This window comes from Anser anser, assembly GCF_964211835.1.
Source record: "Anser anser genome assembly, chromosome: 9".
Classification (NCBI taxonomy): Eukaryota; Metazoa; Chordata; class Aves; order Anseriformes; family Anatidae; genus Anser; species Anser anser.
The window spans coordinates 26,245,220-26,264,673 of record NC_139729.1 but is presented as its reverse complement, the minus strand read 5'-3'; the positions used below and the strand labels follow the sequence as shown (position 1 = coordinate 26,264,673).

Below are 19,454 nucleotides of genomic sequence, written 5' to 3'. Positions count from 1 at the left end.
AAATTAGATGGCTGAGTGATGTTACTTTCTGCCATTTTTAGAGCCTGGTTTTGTATATTTGCCAAGTATTTGAAATTGCTGACTTCTACTGGGGTGAAAAAGGGTAACTAGCCATGATGAATCAAGATGACAGAACTGCATTGGAAATTTCAAATTCCAAATGACTTTTAATTAATCTAATTAAAATTAATTGCTTCTGCTTCTTTGGAGAGTCTAGACCAGTAGTATTTTCATCCTCCAGATCTAGCCCTTCATCTCTCCTCATTTGCTTTGAAGTGCGTCTTTACAGCACTGACATTAGTTAAGAGAGCTATATTAAGAAAGCGGTGAAGCTCTGCTTGTCTATCACATACCAGGATGGTTAGATGATTTTTATAAACATAGTTTTGATAGAAAAATATTCATTAACGAGAGATGCAGTAAAAAAGGTGTACTTTGTGTGGAACCCCCAGAGCCTTTTTAGACCGTTCCCCTTTTTTCTTTAATGACTACATGCTAGTATAGATCATCTTTCTACCCATTCGCATCAATAGATTTTATTAATTTGGGGTCAAATACAGTGGAAAATCAATAAATTTTGTAAGGGTATGCAGAAGGAGAGTGTCTGCTCTTCTACAGGTACCTTGGCAAGGGCCTTTTCCACGGCAAAAAGGGACAAGGCAAAGGGAGGCAGTGCTGGGAACCAAGTCTGGTTGATCACACTAATTTATGAGCATGTAAGAATATAGGAATGGTTATGCCAACGTTATGTAATGGAGGGCTTCTGAGCTGGGAGACAATCGTAAGAAACAAACCTCCCAGTCACACTAATTTGTGGGCACCAAAGCTACCGGCACCGCTTCCAGGAAGAATGAAGCACACAGCTGGTAAGACTGTGAACCAAGTGGCTCCAGATTGTGAGGGTACAGAAACTGCCGAGCTCTGCAGACCCAGGGGGGTGTGCAGGGGACAGGGGGATCACAAGGAACAAAGAGGGGGGAAAGGTAAAAAAGGGCATAAAAGGGCTTGTTGCGTGTAAAACGGGGCCAATCAGTACACTTGTCTGGCCAAGCCCTGCAGCTGAACACCACGCTCTGTTCTATGTTCTTATATTTTCTCATTAAATCCTTTCTTAACTCTCTCTCTGTGTATTTACACTCTCTCTTGCATCTGTGTGTGCTGCAAGGATGATGTGCCAGCTACTGGTGAGACCTCTGTGTGAGGTCTCCAGCCTGCTGCTGGAGTCAGGGCAGTGAAGGGCACCCTGGCCTGCAGAGGAGAGACTGTGGGGGTCTCAGTGCTGGTCACTGGTGGGATCTGTGTGTGTGCGAGTGGAGCTGCTGCCTGCTCCTTGGGGCGGGCCGCAGCTATAGGCCTCCGGTGCCAGCTTCTGGAGGAGGCTGGGGGTGTAGGCCTGTGGTGCCTGTCTCTGGAGGCGGGCCAGGGGTGTAGGCCTGCGATGTCTGCTCCTGGAGGCAGGCTGGGGGTATAGGCCTGTGGTGCCTGCTCCTGAAGGGAGCCAGGTCTTCTACTCCCAAGGCATGGGGTGGGAGTGGTGTGTGCTCTCAGCCCAGCTGCCTGAGTGACTGAGGTGTAAAATGGCCCAGAATTTGCACAGGGGTGCTGGAAGCAGTCTGCAAGGCTGGTCGTGCCAGCGTCCTGTCTCTGTGTCTCTGGGGTACGTGCTTAGCTGTGCTACCAGTTCACCCTGCGAAGGGGAAAGCTGCAGCCATGTCCCTCAGCCTGGGCAGAGACCCCCCGGCCTCGGCCTGGGCCTAGGCCCCAGTGGCCAGGCAGGAGCGGTGCTGGGCTGGAGTGGCTACAGGAGGCAGCCATGTGCTTAACTCTTGACATCACTTAACAAAGTTCATTTTGCATATATAAATGTGTTTGAGTCTTAAGGAAAACTATGTCTTAATTTAAAAAATAGAACAGTTCAAAATGATTGACACTTGTTCCAATTCCCATTAAACGATTTGGAAAGGCTCAGTATTGGCTAAGGATGAGCCACCACTAGTTACAGAGAATATTATTGTCTGCACTGGTGTCCATCAAAAGTCAGTGTTTGCCAAGAACTGCCACATGTTTCTCTCTGAGTTACTGCAGTTTCATGAAATAGAAGATGATTCCTGTCATACCTATGCTATTTAAGACACAACATGTGATAATCGCCATTAAAGGTCAATATTATCTGCCTGGAAGTACCTATCACACGATAGAATTATATAAATCACAATATACCATCTACAGGCTGTAATTGTAATTGAAAAACATTTTTTACCTTTTTGATATTGGAAGACTTTAGAACTAGGTATTCTTTAGCATTTTCTAAGTTTGCGAACGAAATGTATTTTATGACATCTGTTGGCACAATACTGGAAAACCATACAGGAGACATAGTAATGTAAAATATATTTTCATTTGCCTTTCACTTGTTTTTTGTTGTTTTCTTTCTTTATTTGGATTACTTTTAGAAGGAAAAAAGTCTTTTTAAAGGCATTTTATTCTTTTCACAGCTAATGTTTCATACTCCCTGATCCTGTAGTGAATGAATTATTGTGGATTTATGAACAGATTAATCATCTCCATGGAAACAGTTTGCAATTTCACAGCACAAGAGTTTGACTTCCCTGCATGATAATGAAAAAGGACTAAGCTGAAAAAGTGAAGCTGAGAGGAGATGTAACACCCCTTCCAACTTGGGCACAGTCAAAGTTATGAACATCTACTGCGGACTCCTGGGTCTAGGAGAGAAATCAGTCCTTCCAGACTGTGGGTGACCAAGAGCTTTGCAGTTTGCAGGCAAGAGCTTAGGAGGACAACACACTCAATAAGCCCTCCATGAAAGATAATTTTTGTAAGGGGAAATTTGTATGTATATATGTCATATGTGTATATATGTATGTATATGTGTTATACCAATGGTATAGATGTGTGTGGCAATGATTTGAAACTGAGGACTTCAGTAAATGAGACGTGTTAACCACAGAGAAAAAAACAGTCTGGTGTGAGGCCGAACAGAAGCATTGATCGCCAAGACAAATGTCAGGTGTTCAGTATAAGGGAAGAAAAGTAAATAATGAAACTTAAAAAACAATCTTTAATAGTGCAAAACTCAAAGAGGGAGAAAAAATAGTAAAAACTCACATTTTTTAAAACCAAGCTCTCCTGGAACATTGTAGGACTCTGTATTTTCTCCTTGTCTGTGCGAATGAGAAAGCTTTAAGGCAGAAGCATAGGCTGCCAGATTTGGATAGCTAAATGCAGGACTTAATCTCAAGGAAGAGACATTGTTTCACAGAAGATGGCATTCCTCCACAGTATCTCGGACTCTAGACCTCATGGTGATTGCAGCCTCCTGCCCTTAATTGCTTGCCTTTAACTGGAGTTGTTTGACAACCTACGGGACTCCACAGATGCACAAGGTAACCCTAAAAAAAAAAAAAAAATCCGGTAAAATTAGGGGACTGAAAGGCTTTGGTGTCTCAAGTGGTATTTCATGGTCTGATCCTGAGGCTTCCAAATCCTGCATTAATTTCTGTCAGGAGGATATACAAATGTCTCTCTTTAGCTAAAAACAGGATTGTGTTTTTTTTAGGCTGCAGTTGCAGTAAATAGCTGTTACTAGCAGATCAAGAAGCTGCCAAATGAAGAGTCCATACTTTTCATTCATCCAAAACTGGAAAAAAAAAATAAATTCCTACTGTCTATGTCATGACGGGACACACAGAAAATCTATCTACATGCAAGTTGTTATTGATCTGTTTACAAAACCCATTGCATGATTTTATGTTATATAGTACTCTGGCAGGGAGTTCCTTAAAAGTAGTCCACATACTATTCATGTCTGCTAAGATTTCAGTCTTCAGTTTTATCTTTTTTTGTCCTTAGGCAGCACATGGTTGTTCTTTGCCATTCAACTTCAGGTCATATCAAGTTATTTTATTTCCTGTAGATGCTCCCTTCACTGTTATCCAGATTTTTTAGTGGTTATCCAGCACTTCTAAGATGGGAATTAGCTCTGAAGCATCAAGTTAAAACACAACTAACACTTCTTCCAGAATAGGTACTCTTAGAAATTAATTATGGTCATAAAGCTGCCAATTCTCTTTCTTTTCATAACATTCAGTCTTATTGCTGAGGCAGAACTGATCTCTACAGCTGAAGTTCTTCATCTTAGTAATAGTCCCTTAAGTCATTCTGTGGTGGTGGTCATATTCTTTATTGGCCTAAAAGTACAAACCCCACAGCCTATTAAAATGTGTCAAATATTTCAGTGAACGTCATTAGAAGGTTTCCACTAATCATAGCTGTGGTTGTGCTCTTAAAAACTATATGTGAATTGATTGAAGGATAGTGTTAGGATTGGTCAATTCAAGAAAGAACCGATTATACTTTGTCCCAATTGAGTCACTGACCCTACAGATGAGAGAAGTTTTAATTTCTTTTGAGAACGAATCTTTACTGGAATGTAGTTTTTAGTCATTAGACTTTGAATATTGCAGTGTTTGGTAATTCTCTGGGCTTTTTCAATATCATATTTATATTATATGAAGAAATAAATATATACTACATGTAACAGAAAAAAAAATACTAATGATCTTACCAAACTCCTCATGAAGCTGAAGTCAGCTAGAGGGAGATAGAGAGGTCATCTTACCTGCTCAACACCAGAAACGCATACAATTATTCTAGGTAAAGATACGGTATCTAAACGTAACCACATTATGTGCCTTGTAATTTGGGTAAACCACCTACCAATCAGAGATCTATGAGCAATGATGCACGGTGTAAGGGTTAAAGCCAAGGGCAGGGAACTAAGGCGATGTGCTCTCCGTCTCCTCATGAACTGTATGACCTTTGGCAAATCACATACAACTGCACTTTCAGAAATGGCCTCTAATTTTCTGTTCTACTTTCCAAGTATCCTTAATTCATTATGTCAATGACTTTAGGCAAGAGGATATAAATATTGGGCCAGCGTCTGACAAAGGGAAGCACAGAAAGATAGGGATAAAAAAATACTTTGCTATTTCTTTGCTGTCCAGTTTTATGATGAAGATGTAACAATAAATCTTTAGTAAGCTCAGCTGCATTTGTAGAAGCTCGCAATTCACTGTTTACTACTATTAATGAGAATATTTGAAACCATTTATTTTGAAAGATGCAGACTTTCAGGAGGAACATGATGTCTACCAGCTGGGACCATGATGCAGCCCAGAAACACCTGATGCTAGCAGAGAAGCTCAGGAAGGGAGGGTGCTTTGGGGAGGCCTATCAGAAGAGGAAGGAAGAGGGGAAGTAGTGAAAAAGAAAGCACAGGTTTGTCTTAGGTGTTGGTGTGGAGACTGGGGGCTGAAGGTTACAGAAAGTTTGGACGTTTCTTCTTGGCTGTTTCTGAAGATGGAGGCGGGGGCTGCTTTAAGGTAACGGGGCTGAGCTGTAATAAGCCTGTCACTAAATACGAGCTTGAGGAGGGGGTTGCATTGTGGGGTGTTTTTGTCTTTTGGCTGCTTGGAAGGGATGATCTGCCCAGGGCTGCTGAGCTCAACTTGGTTGTAGTGGCTGAGCACGTACTGAGGAGCTACATCTGTGATATGAGAGCCACGGCCTCCTGGGTCTGAGCATGATGGCAGTCTGTGCCTTGTCCCTGGGACACAGCTGGCTGTTTGCTTTCTCTTGTGCTCGGGGAAGCAATCCTGCAGGAAGGAAGCTTGCTTGTTGTGCCTTGAGCCTAGGGGTGGATTCCCATCCACCGCTGTGGAAGGAAGGGGACTTGAGAAGGAGGGCATGGCTGGCTGACATGGTGAGGAGCTGTTTTTTTTTTCTTTATTATTATTATTATTGTTATTATTTTTGAGCTCCAAATCTTGCTATTTTGAAGCCTCCTAAAGCTTGTTGCTTTGATGACTGACTCTGAACACCTGAAGGGGAGCAGTTCATTTGCTTGGCAGTGAAGCCTGTGAGTGCCTGGGGCAGAACAGCCTGGTGCACTGTCCTTATTTAGTGCTGTGACTGGGAGCTGAGGGGCAAGCAAAGCCACGAGCAGGATGTATGGCATAGAAGACAACCTGCGCAGGTACAGAAAGACTCCAAGCAGTCTCTCACTAGAAGCGTTCAAATAAGACAGCCTAAGACCCAGTGTAAATCCTGGTGGAGCAGTGTCATGGCTTTGTAGGCTTCAGAGCAGAAGTTCAGCTTGATCCATGCCTGCTGAACACAGAGGAGTCTTTCTGGTTCAACATCACAGTGCCAGACTACCCTCTTTAGTGAAATACTTGCTGGTAATGGCTGAAATTGCCATTGACTATCCTGTGGTACAGGGAATTTGTATATGTCCTAACAGCTTTCTAATAAATTGAGATTTTGGAGAGGGAGTAATTGGGCAGCATGCAGTATCACTGTTAGGTATTTCCAGTAGCGAACTGACTTCTCTTGATCTGTCAGCTGGTGTTTACAGCCTGGAGGATCAGGCCCTTATTCTGATGCATGAAAAATTTGGTAATTATAAACAATGGAGCAGCTGGGGGAAAAAAAAAACAACAGCAGTATGCCTCTCTGAGTCAGGTTTGCTTGATGAACCAGAAGCTCCTCCAGAATCAACCCTCTAGGACTGGGAGTTTCAAAAGTGCCTGTGGCCAACATTTTCTCCCCCGCTTTTCCCCCCATTCTTTGTTCTCAGTACTTGACAGTCTGGAGGCTGTGTTTGTAACAGCCCATTAGCTTTTTGGCTCTCAGCTGCTGAGATGAAGCTCACCAGAATGTAGAACAAAACCACAAAACCCAGAAGCGTGAGGAGGAAGAAGAAAAAGAAAACCTGGCATGACAGCGTTCCTGGATTAGTGTTTACCCCTGTTGAACTTGGAGTTAAATGGATGGGAAGGGAGGTCATCAGTGGCAGGCAGTCTCGTGTGCACAGGAGACTGAAAGATGGTCAAATGAAGATATCCGGCTTGCTTTTCTACTGCGTATTGGGTCTGTCTTGTCCTGTTGATCTGAATGAACTCACTTCTGTGGGGAAAACAGAAGGCAGCCGCGATACTTCAATAATAAGCTGCTGTTCCTCTGTGTGTTGATCAAGATAATGCAAAACCTGCCGCACTATTCGATAATACCTTGAGCTTTTTGGATGCCCAGTAATTTTGCTGAATCCTTACAGTAAAGTAAAACGTGGGATATAAAAGACACAGAATTTGTGTATTGTATATATAGCTTTTGCCTCGTACCTCCAGACTGATGATACACGTCGGTTCAGGCAACGGGTGTCCGCGTGGATGCAACAGCACACGCTGAACTTTAGTGACAGGGAAAATAATCGTAGCTCTCCTACTAGCTGCTGTAATTTAGCACTGCATAACAGCACTGCTCTACCCATCTGACCACGTATCTGGAGGAGAATGAGTGACACTACCATTGTTTGTGTTGTCGTGAAATTGTTCAGCTACCACGGTAGCTCAGCTGCATAATCAATCATTTCCAACAATTAAAACAATGCGCTTAGTTGGCAGCTGACAACCCGAAGTGCCAGCTGCCAATTTCTCTAGCTTGTGGATTTGTGGGTTTAAAAATTGCACGTGGATGGGAGTCACCCGACATTTCTTTCTTTGCATAATAACTTTTCTTGCTGCATCTCAGAAGTGCTCATCAGAGGGCACGACAGACCAGTCAGCACAATTGTTGATGCGAGATCGTGTTAACATGAAAGCCGTAACTTTTGTTAGTGGCACAATGGCACTGCTTTCTGCATTTCTAAACGAGATGGATAAAGAGGTTAAAGAACAGCTGTGATAACTATTTTTATGACTGGCTTCTCTTTCTAGTGAAAGAGGATTAGTTGTATGCATTTTCAGTTTCTAAGGAATATTAGAGTGTTTATTTATGGCTCTTGGTTTAATGTTTCAAAAATTGCTTATGATGAAGAGTTGACACATCTTGCTGGCATTCATCTTTGGGAATCTCTTTTCCTGGAGTAGAGTTGCTAAAATTTCCTGCCCTCTGAAATGGTTTCAGTAGAGCAGCTATTTCTACATCGTCTTTAATGTATTTCCCCAGGTAGTCCAGCACCTATCTGTATTATGATGCTTTTCTTCAGGAATGGCGATGAGCAAATATTTGGCTGGAAATCTTTCTGCTTTGTCCTCTTGCACTTACTGAAATCTTACCTACGTGCTACAAACGTGTCAGGCTGGGAGGTGTGCGTGGTGGGGAGGTGGAAATCTGTAACAGGATTCTGCAGTTTGACTTCCCAGCTTCGTGTAGTATCTTACAGATTTCCAAAGGCTACGTGTCAGGCTTGTCGCACTTCAGCAAGTGTAAAGTCAACAAGGAGCTCAAGGAGAACTTGGTATCCTATGCTAGACACAGCGGTGACTTAATGAAAGGCAGGCAGAAAGATGGGATTGAAAAACGTTGGGTGGGGGATGAGGAAATGGTTGATATGCCTCTGCAATAATAAAAGGTGTGTTTACACTAATGTTTTATAACACTGATGTCTGCTTTTTAGGGTAAAGAATGCTTAGTGTCTCACTGCTTACAGCACGTTGAGGAATGCTTTTAAGCACGGTGGGTTTCGCAGTGGTGGCAGCGGACAGCAGAGATTGCCCTGCAGCTGTTGAGCTCGGTGCTTGCTTTAGGACTGAGACACAGCCCTGCTTGCGTGTGAAGCTGTGGCTCTCCGGCACTGCTGGAATCTAAACCGGTTCCTTACAACCAATAACAGCACTTCTAATTATGCAAATAGTATAAGCAAATCTCACACTGTGGGTCATAAATTAATCACAGACTTGGGGAATACTTCTTTCCTTCCTGCTCGCTCATATGCGAGAGTGCACTGTGCTGAATGCTGTAAAAGGAGGAGTGGTCCTTGGTTAACAGGAGCTGAGCAGCTGCTGCTCCTCAACGAGCTGGTACTGGGTGGGAAGGGCTGGTAGCTGCAGGGCGCACGCTCACAGCCTGTGGTCCTACACCTGTGGGATCGTTAGACCCATATCTGTTTTGACTCTGCTGCACAAGTGCAGCTAGTGGAAGGCTTGTGGCTGTGCAGGTTTCCATCTAAGGTGGCTAGCTTTTTTTCTTTTACGTGCACATATTTGCTCTCTCGAGACTGCCTGCACCATTGTAACCCAGATCACTGGGTTCGTTCTGTAAGACTCATGGCATATGTATTCCTAAGGGCAAAATCCAAATGGAAAGCACCTTTTTTCTTTTCCACAACTTTTTTTGACATCTCTCTTTCACATTTTTTTCGATTTCTACAGTTGCAATATTCTTAAAACACTATTTCTCTTACTGTTTTTCTTTATGTTTTTTGTTGGTAGGGAGTTTTGAAGTGAAACCTAACTAGTTAGGTTTTTGATCATGTATCACCTGTAATTGTTCAGTTACTGCAGATGCTTACAGAATGAAATCAATGCTGCAGAAACACACGGTGATAGAAATCAATCTACTTATGTTGTTACCTGCCTGCGTTTCAAGGTTTACTTTTCTCTCTTTCCCTATTTTAATGGAATGGTTTGTAAATTGGTGTGTTGAACTACCTATATATTGATTTTTAGACTTACTGAATGTACCTCTTTCCAAGAGCTTACTTTTCCCTTGTCTTAACTGTGTTAAGCTTTGGGCACTTACTTTTAGTATATATTGAACCTCAGTGTCTACTTACTTTGCCAAATGGTCTTTATATTCAGTGGCATGTCTCAAATATTTGTCCTTTAAAAACTAGGTAGACTCTGTTTTAACTTGCCATTTAGTTTGTAATCCAATAGAGTATATTCTCCTCCAAAGAACAGTGTGTTGCAAAGAATAGTAAGGACTTTGTGTATTTAGTTCTACCTTCTTGCTACAGCTGTTAGGTGTGCATTGAGGCATGGATGAGATTTTTGCTCTAAGGAAGCGAGAAACAAAGCTTCTGTTCCTGTACCTACAGCCTTGTGGGCAGGCTCTTGAATCTTGGGAAGAACCTCATTGCCTTGGTACTTTAGCGTGCATTTCTTTCAGGTGTTGGGATTAAGTAAAAGCCATCACAAAAAAAAAAAAAAAAGAATCAGAGTAGGTTGCAAAGAGGATTGTTTCTTAGTTGTATTCCTTTCTTCTCTTCTGAGAGGTTTTGTTGGGATCTGGTAAAGAGCTGCTCATTGAGTGAGACATGATCGAAAAGCAAGAGGCACCTAGTACTTAAGAAACAAGAAGGGACTTTGAAATTAAAGAGAAACAAGATAAGGGAAAAAAAAAAAAAACAACAGGAAAAACAATATGGATGCTGCCTTTGCAGTAAATGAGTTGGCAGAAGCTCGAAGAAGAACAGGTGTGATAAGGACACTTTTTTCCGGAACACATCTCTACAGTGTCCTGTGAATCGGCGAGTTGTTTGAGATTTGTTTTGCTGATCTGGTAAAGAGGGGCCCAAATCATAGATGCTCAAGTTTATTATCAGCATTATAGAGGATCTTTGAGGTCCATTTTGTGGTGATTCTTTCCTTGCGATATAAACGCTATGTTGAAAGCCCTTTTTCACGAGTGAACTGTTCCTGAATGTCTGCTCAAGGCATGGGGGTTGAAGTATTTCTATATTTTTAGCTCTCTTCTATGCTTGTGGTTGTTATATGCTAATATGTTTGTTTCTTTCCAGCCTTTAGAATATTCATTTCACAAAGTCTAAAATTTGACACCTGCTGTAGCTTGTATTATCACTTTCACCCTTAGAAACCCAGAAATTATTAAGGTGGAGTAATTGCTATCCGATTATATAATAACTACTTTAATCCAGCAATCATAATATGATTTAAAATGAACCCTTTTGTGCAATTGATTTTGGAATAATTACTGTTATATTGTACTTCTGCAAGAGTTATTCTCAGTTAACCACTTGAAAATAATGTGCTCTACTTATTGGAAAAAAAAATCTGGTTATTCCCCAAAGCTCAATATTCTTCCCACATCTGTGCCTCAATTGTTGGATGGTGACCTGAGCCCTTCTGAAACAGGCTCCTTTCTGTATCCACTCTAGGAGATATCAATTGGCCTAATTCCTAAATGTAGCCTTTTTTATTATTTTTTTTTTCCTTCTGAAATGGGGATGGTGTGTGTTTGTCAGTTATGTTTAAGCATGAAAGAGGTAAAGACAAGAGGAAAATATTTTCTTTCTTCCCTCCTATCTGGACACTTTCATTTGTCTTCTGTATATGTATAAAGTTTCCTAGCAAGGCTGTCAGATCAGGATCTGTCCATCTCTTTGAAGTAAGACTGACTAGGAGGTTGTCCCCACGCTTTTCTTATTGCTGTATTACGTGGTTCTTCACAGGTCTGTGATCTGTTGACATTTTAGGTGCTGAGCACTTGCGTAAATCTCTACAAAAATGGAAGAAGAAACTTTTACCTTGTTTATCCATAGAGTTCTCGTAATCGGTGATGGAAGGAGATGGTGGCAAGTGAAAGATTTCCAAGTTAGCAAGGAAAATAGTCAAAATAGTAATGAAAAGGAAAGGTCCTTCAATTTTCTACCCTGCCCTGAGTGTCTTGAACTGGGCAGTTGCACAATATAGGCTGAATGAAGAACAGGGAAGGAAAAGACTCAGTGCTAGTGAGTTCAGTGGAAAAGTCAGCATCTTGTGCTTCTGAACTCTTACATTTATATCTTGGTGGAAAAGGAGATTTTCAATAGGGGAATTGCAGGCAATTTACATGTTCTCAGCTTTTTCTGAATCCACAGATGATCTTCTGTTGTGGCCCTTTTCCTCATGTGCCTCTTGACATGAACTACCAGCCAGTAAAATTTTTGCTTTTTAATATTTTTAAAAATATTTTTAATAGCTGAAAAGTAAAGCTGAAGATGATATTTCATACTAAACTGTGTGCCTTATCTTAAGCACGATATTATATCTCTGTAGTCAGAATCTGCCATGCACAATGCTGCTGCTTACGGTGATCTGCATGGATGTACCTACATGGAACTCAGTAACCGGTGTGACTGCAGAGAAACGGGACTTAAAATATTCTTCCTGGTTGTGTTGGTCTTGCAAGCTATTGGGAAATAATAAAACAAGCAAGCTAGAAAGTCACTTAGTTCTGAATAATGCCTGCTGGTTAAGAGGTTATAGCTCAATAACGTTCAACACAACTGCAATTTACAGTGGTGATTTTAACTGGCGAGAGTACAACTGCTCGGGATGGAAACGTGCCAGCCAGGGCAGCTGCTGCTGGTTGGCAGATCTTCGGCTGGCTCTGGTTGGGGAGCTGGGCTGCTTGCAGCCGCCTTCTCCCATGTTGCATGGCCAGGGAACCACATGCTGGTGTCTCATGCAGTTTAGGTGTGGTTCCTCTCCTTTTACCTAGTCTTGAGAATAAGACTTGTCTCAAAATGCTCGTTATACATCAGAGTAAGAAAGCAGAGTAAATCACAATAAAATGTCATGTAAAGATTTTTTTTTGCATATGTTTTAATTACTACATTCTCTGTCTGGAAATTGCACAGATGAAGAAGATTAAGTGGAAGACAGATGAAGGATATGTTGGAATGAGTGACAAGGCGTTATTCTTACTGAAACATCTATTCAGTGGCAGCATTTGTTTGTTGCTAATAACCATGATAAGCTAATGGCTCTTTGTGGAAGACCCCAAATTAAATCTCGGATGTTCTTTATGGATCACCTTTGGAGTGCTTACAGGAAAAGATAGTGCTTAAAATGAGATCCAAGTTCTTAACAGCTTTAGTTGTACATATATATAGACAAGATTGTTGTATCTCTTCAATGAGCTAAAACATTCAAAAATTTCAAAGCACACGAGCAGGCTGACAAAACAAAAGTGAAAGGCTGATAACCATGTCTTGTATTGATGTTGCTGCAAGCTTTCCCTTGTTCCCTGTAGTATGAGGACAGAGTAAATAATTTACAAGACTCACGTTAGTCCTCATGGATGATTCTTTCATGACTTGATAAGTTTCTTCTGGGAAGAGCTTTGAATGCTTTTGGAGCTGTGGTGTTGAGGTGTGTATTCCTTTGGTCTATCTACTTTTAAATGTGTTTTACCCTACCCTTTTAAGATGTGTAGTTACGCATTTCACTGTATCTTAAAGGTCATGCTGAAAATTCTAATTACTTGAGTAAAATATGATGTATTTTAAAGTACAGTTCAACTTGTTATTGAAATGTAAGGCAGGTCGTTACTGAGAGTGTAAAGCTAATGCTAGCTGAGTCGGAAGTTGCGTTGCTTGTACTTCTTTCTTCTGCCTGTGTGCAGCAGAAGAGTGATGCTAAGCTAAAGCACGTAATCCTCTTTGATAGACCTGCCTGTCTGCTCGACCCTTGTGAATTTAGTGTTGTGGCAAAGTTTCTGGAGCAGGCTCCCCCTCGTTTGTATCAGACTCATTCATTTGTGTGAGTGTTGGCGTTTCCACGGCCGGTGGGCTCAGATGGACCCAGTGGCAGGCCTGTAATGGTCACTGCATCTCCGTGTGCTGGTGACTGCTGTCTGGGACATGGTCAGTGTCTTGGGGGTCAGAAAGTCTTTAGGGACATGTTCTGCTTATCTTAACTGCTGTGCTGGTGTCACTGCCAGAGAAAGCATGTTTATAGCTTGAATATTTTATTTTACTGTTGCCCTCCTGAAGGCATCTCTAATTTCTTCAGGTTCATGGGCTCCACAAGACGACTCCTGATTCCTCTGCTTCAGGCAGAGTTCCCTGACTCAATGCCAATCTTCCCTGACAGTGTTTTTCTTCTACATTTGCATCGCCCTTTGGATTTTTATGTCTGATCAGCACCGTCTGGTTTTGGCACTTTCTTGACACCCTGAGGAAGTTTGAGGAATGGTGTGTTTTTGGACTATTTTCCACTGTTTCCTCCCTAAAATCCTTCTATTAAAATAAATAAGTTATTTATAGCAGAGCTCTTGAGCCAGGTCAGCCTCTAGTGCTTAGAAATGCAAAGCTGCTGTGAGTCTATATTGTCAGTGGTTCTCTTACATGAAGTGAGGAAGGTGAGCAGCAAAGAGCTGCTGCATCTGCGTGGACCACCACCATATAGTGCTCCCTTGGAGACAAGCCCTGGGACATTTATAACACCTCTTTTGGCCTCTCTTTGGCTGTGGATTTCCTGCTGGATTTTCTGCTTCTTGGGAGAGAAGAGCTGTAAGTTATCTCTGTGTGACTGTCTTGTCTTTCAGACTTTTTTCTTCAGGAAATCTATATGTGAAGTGAAAGTACATGTCTAGGCAAAAGCAGTGTATTGATGTTCCAGGTCACATTGCTGCAATTTTCAAATGAAGGGAATAAATCCAAGGCTTGAATGCATGCTCTAGGATCAAAGGTTTCCATCCTGTTTTCCTCTTTGCTATTTTTTTTTCCCAACCCATTTTCTAGAGCTATTTACTATTTCAGTCCTTCCCCTGCCTCCCCTAAGTTTTATTTCCATTTTTTCCCTTAAAATAAAAAAAAAAAAGAGCATGGGGGAAACTTGCTCCTACTGAGCCCAGGAGATGGCAGAACGCTGTAAATACGTCTTGATAACAGTAGTTCCTTCTTTTTCCATATAAAAAGAAATGGAGGAAGATGATGTGTGGGTCTCTTCTTTTTTAACTTGCATCTCTTTGCTCTTTCTAACCTTGGGCATCTTTCCATCACTTAAAGAACTTGAAACTATGTGCATTTAGTGCAAAAATCCTCAGGCTCAAACTTCTGGCAAACGCTTGCGGTTGACCTGGTGATGGAGAGAAAGTCTGCTGGGGGATACTGGTGGCAAGCAGGGGCACTCGGGGTCCTCGGAGCACCAGGGAGCAGCTCTCCAAGGGAGGTTCTCCTGGGCCGCCTCCAGCATAGCCTTGGCTTGAATTTAAAGTGGCTGCTTCGTTCAAAAACCCAGCGCTGTGTTGGCCAGCATCCCGTACTCGAACTGCCTGCAGAACAGTATTGTTCAGATGCTGTTCTCCAGCAGTGACCAGATGCACCTACTGAATAATCACATTTGGATTTTATTGCTTCATATTTTTAACTTAAGCCCTAAAACGCTGAGACAGCTAAATGTGTTCTGAGCCACTTCATGAATCCCAATCATTCAAACATATGACCTGCGTTCACTTGGTAAGGATATACTCTTCAATGTTTTTGCAAGAAAAAGATGATTTCAACAGTATTTTAGGCTAGGATTTACAAGATTTTTTCACTAAAATATGTGTTTTTATGCTGTTTCCACAACATGACTTTGATTTTATTGCTAAAGTGGTATAAATTTTGCTGTGAACACTCCCAGTCTGCTAGGAAATGCTTTTTTTGGAAGAAACAACTGTAGCTGCAGTCCTACACTGATGCTTTAGTGGCCCAAGATGAGCTGTGTTTAATACCTGACTATTACGAACAGAAAAGGGAGGAAGGAAATGTTGTTTTGAGTGATTGTGGGTTTCATGTGACGTCGTAGAAGATAATGTCAAATAGTGACTAATAAGACTACCACCTATCAGGATTATTTGAAATATCAAATCAGGGTGACAGTAACAAATCGTCCTTTTATGCTATCTCTGTAGTTAGATGAAGTGTTGCCAGTCACTACCACTGCAGTGGTATTTACAGAGGGCCGTGGAACTGCTGCCTTAGCTGAGGACTTCTCTTAGAGCTGCTCATCGAAGGACTTGGGAAAGGGGTGCTGAGCTCAGGTGTGAAGCGTGCAGAGGTGGGGTGTCTGTCTCTGGTGCTGCTGTAATGCCTGATAAGAGTCCTGTTTGTGCCTGGACTCATCAGTTCAAATGAGCTTGTCTTCTGAACAAACAGAAGCATTTTTCCTTGCTGCAGTGCTGGAGACCTTAAAGGGAAAGGTGTGGAGGAAAATGTTGGACGGTTCCCACACTAGGTACTGACTGCATGCCTAGTCTTGTGTTTTGAAGAGGGATGTAGATCCCTGTCTTTGGCTTGTCCCCACAACTATTCAGGTCTTCAACTTCTTGTAGTCCATGTTGGAAAAATAGCTGGTGACACGTCCAAGTGCACCAGTGGCTCTTGTTTTGTCTTCCCCTTCCCTAGCTCATCGGGCTGAGGATGGCAGTAAGAACTGGCAGCAACAAGCACCGCTTGCAGCACCTCAGGTTTCACAGATCTCAGTTGTGCTGAGGGTATCAATAATTGTTTGTGGTGGCCTTGGACTCTACAGTCAATTTGTTATTGATCTTCTAAACCAAATACCTGTCAAATATCCCCCAAAGCCTCTTGCTCATTCCACTCTTCCTCTTCAAAGTTGCATAATGGAAGGAGAAAACTGCTGGTATGAGTTCTCAGAAAACCTGGGGCCCTTGTAAGAACTGATGGATTTTTTTTTCTTGAGCTAATTTTAAAGTACTTTGTTCTGAAGGAATTAGTTTTGGCTGTAGTTTAATATTTTCTACAGACAAAAATGGAAAGTAGGGAACTGCCCAAAAGGTATTGTCCCTGGCTGCCCCACTGGTACCCGAAGAGTCACCCCACACAAGGGTGCTGCTCAAAGGAAATCCAACGTCAGCTAGATTCATCTTGGCTCTGGGCTGTGTGGGAGGCTCTGTGTCTCTGCATGAGATGTACGGACCAGGGAATAATGATATAACTCCTTCATGAATACTTCTATCAGACTTAAATATCTTTCTTCTTTCTACCTTGGGTCCATAATTTGCCATTTTTGCAGCTATCTTTATGGTTGTGGATACTAAAGAATTTGGTGCTCAATGACAAATATTTCTTTCTTTATTTCCAAGTGATTTCCTTAAAGGTGGATTTTTTTCCTATATATGTAATGTCTTAGAAGTGAAATCATACCAAATACAGAGCTTTGGATAGTGTTCTAATGTGAGTAGGTCTGAGGCTTATGTAGAAATCACTAAAGACTTGTAAGGTTTAACAGGGATCAGGCAAGAAAACTCTTACTGATTTATCACTTCAAAATATTCAGGAAATCAATCTAATCTGACTGTAAGTTCAGAAAAATTGCTTATTCATCTTTAATCATAAGATTCCTTATGATGAAATCAAAAAAATGCATTTTATACTTCTAAGGCCTTGTAAATTAGTTTCTCTGCAATTGCCCTATGAAGATGCAATGGATAGATGATAAACTCTGTGTTGTGATGCCACAGTAATTGCACAGTTCTGAAGTCTTGGTTGTGTGACTGCAAATAATATCTTTGCCTGTACTTTCTTGACTTACTGAGTTTGAAGAGCTCCTGTCTCCAAGCAGTCCATTGCCGTGCTGAGATCTGTTTTGTCAATGACTACGGGATGCTTCACTCTGTATGCATATCTGTTGGGAAAGTGCTAATTTTCCTGGCAAGTGAAGGGCTGAACATCTGCCAGTCTTCACTTCCCAGGCAGCAAACAATGCGAGGGAACCACTTTCCATGCTGTTGAGGTGTCGGTACTGTCACACTGCATATTAATACTGAACGGGAGACGTGTTCATGATGAAGCGCTGAATGGTCAGTTTGCTAAACTAGGTAGCCTGATTTTGTCAATCAATTAAACCTTAAATTAATAGTAGTTCAAACCAACCCCAAAGGAACAACTAAATTATAGATGTGCAAATGAATGAAATGCAGAACTTTCTGCCTCAATCAAAAACCAACAACCGCCAACCCAAAACTGTAAAACACCAACAACCAAACGCAAGGAACAAGACCCCAGCCGCCCACTTCCAGTATTTTCTTTAAAACTTCCTTTCCTACAGCTTTCGCTTGGTTAATACATATTCATAATGAGACTGTAGAACATCTGTTATATTTGGGAAATAAAGGAAGATGAGGTTGTTTAGGGAGAAGGACCGCAAGGGAAACCCTGTCCAGAGAATACCACCCAGCTGTGTAATCAGGTTTCATTATTGCGTGCATAATGTAGCAGTAGGTGTGGAGGAAGACTATAAAAGCAAATTAAATGGTAGCAGGTTCTTTTATAGCTTGGTTAATGTGACATGTAACCACTGTTACAAACCTCATTGAAAGAGAAGAATCCTTTAATATACAGACTTTGCCTTTTCTTTAGTCTTCAACCTACTGACACTTTCACAATGCCATGCTGTAAAGGAACTGGGCTCCCCTCCTTCTTGCATAGTGAAGGTGGGGTGTGAAAAAAACACCTGCATCTGGAGAGGATGGGTGAGTGGTTCCCACTGGTGGCACTGGATTTTTGGTCTTGGTTCATCTTTATTTTGTTCTTTCCTGCTAATTAATGATGAGCGTCAATGGAAGCAGGAGAGCTAGCGCAGTATTGAGTGCTTTGCAAATCCCCATCTTGGCCTGAGTGACTTAAGCATGCTATTAGATTTTTACATTTATAGAGAGAATTCTTTGCGTAGGTCCGTGAGAATACATGCTGCATGGCAGTGACTGCAGCTGGACTCAGGTTGTCCTTGGAGCACAAGTCACTTTTCTGGTGGCAATGTTGCATGTTGGCAATATGAAGGACATATGTTCTTGTTACAATTACTAATTGGTTGTAGCTACTACCTATTTGCCTGCCTCAAATTTTGTGATGAATTTTGCTGATGGGCTTGTAGGTGTAGAGTCTCTGAAAACTTAGAAATACTTTTTTTTTTCTGCGTTTCCTTGACCTGAGGAATGGAAGGAGTCAAAAGGGAATGGAAGGAGTCAATTTAACTTCACTCCTTTACCTCAATTGCTTTGCTTTAACTCAATTTACTTCATTAAGAGCCTAACAGTGGCATAGATGAGATACATGAAGCCTAACTAGTAACTAAACAAAGCTAACCAGCACAGCTCAAGTATTTTTTTTAATAATTTTAATAAGATAGGGAATACTAATCCTTGGATATAAAACAATTATTCTTTGTATTAAGATACTGCCCTCTATACGTAACAAAATGTTGCAGGAGTAGCTGATAGAACAGGGAAGGTTAGGCAAGCCATTTATACTGAATACTTAAATCTTATATGGCTCATCATTATCTCACAGTATCTGTGCATTAAGCAAATACATCTGACCTTGAGCTATGCCCTCTGGTTCAGGATGTTTCTGCTGAGGTGCATTAGGTATGCACGCTGCAAGTAAAGAGGCCTCAGGGACAGTCCAGCTTACTCTTACGGAGTTTCACTTCGTCGAGTAAATGGCATCGTCAACGCTGTTTTGGAAGGTATCTCAGGGTCTAAGCCATGATTTCTGCGCTACTGAAGCTGAAAAGGATGTTGATGTTAACAAGAACGAAACCCCGTGTTGTGTTGTCGCTGTGCAGGGCTGGTCAGAGCTGTGGGTGCCTCAACGTGTGGCAACACGACATCGTTTCCAGCAAGGAAACGCAACTTCTATTGATGATGTACTGAATCTGCAGTGCCAATACTTACTGGGAAGATAAAAGGGTTCCCTCCCCCTTCTGATTTTAACCAAATAAATAATTTTGATGGGAAAATAAGATACTGTAGAATTCTTTTTTTTATTGATTTCATTTCAGCTCATACGTGACCTGTATTTATGGAACCTGGGGAGGAATTCACATAGAGCAAGCTGTTCAATCTGTTTG

At 41.7% G+C, this 19,454-nt stretch overlaps 1 protein-coding gene across 23 annotated transcripts in view; it reads left to right on the top strand.

Moving 5' to 3' along the window:
- LOC310904264 (uncharacterized protein) overlaps positions 1–19,454 on the top strand; it is a 121,989-nt gene that overhangs the window by 41,062 nt on the left and 61,473 nt on the right. For 22 of the 23 annotated variants that reach the window (XR_014588144.1, XR_014588145.1, XR_014588146.1 and 19 more), the window contains one exon: positions 2,496–5,405. The gene's annotated coding sequence lies outside the window, so the exon portion shown is untranslated. The remainder of the gene's footprint in view (positions 1–2,495; positions 5,406–19,454) is intronic. The other variant, XR_014588153.1, reaches the window with a different exon arrangement.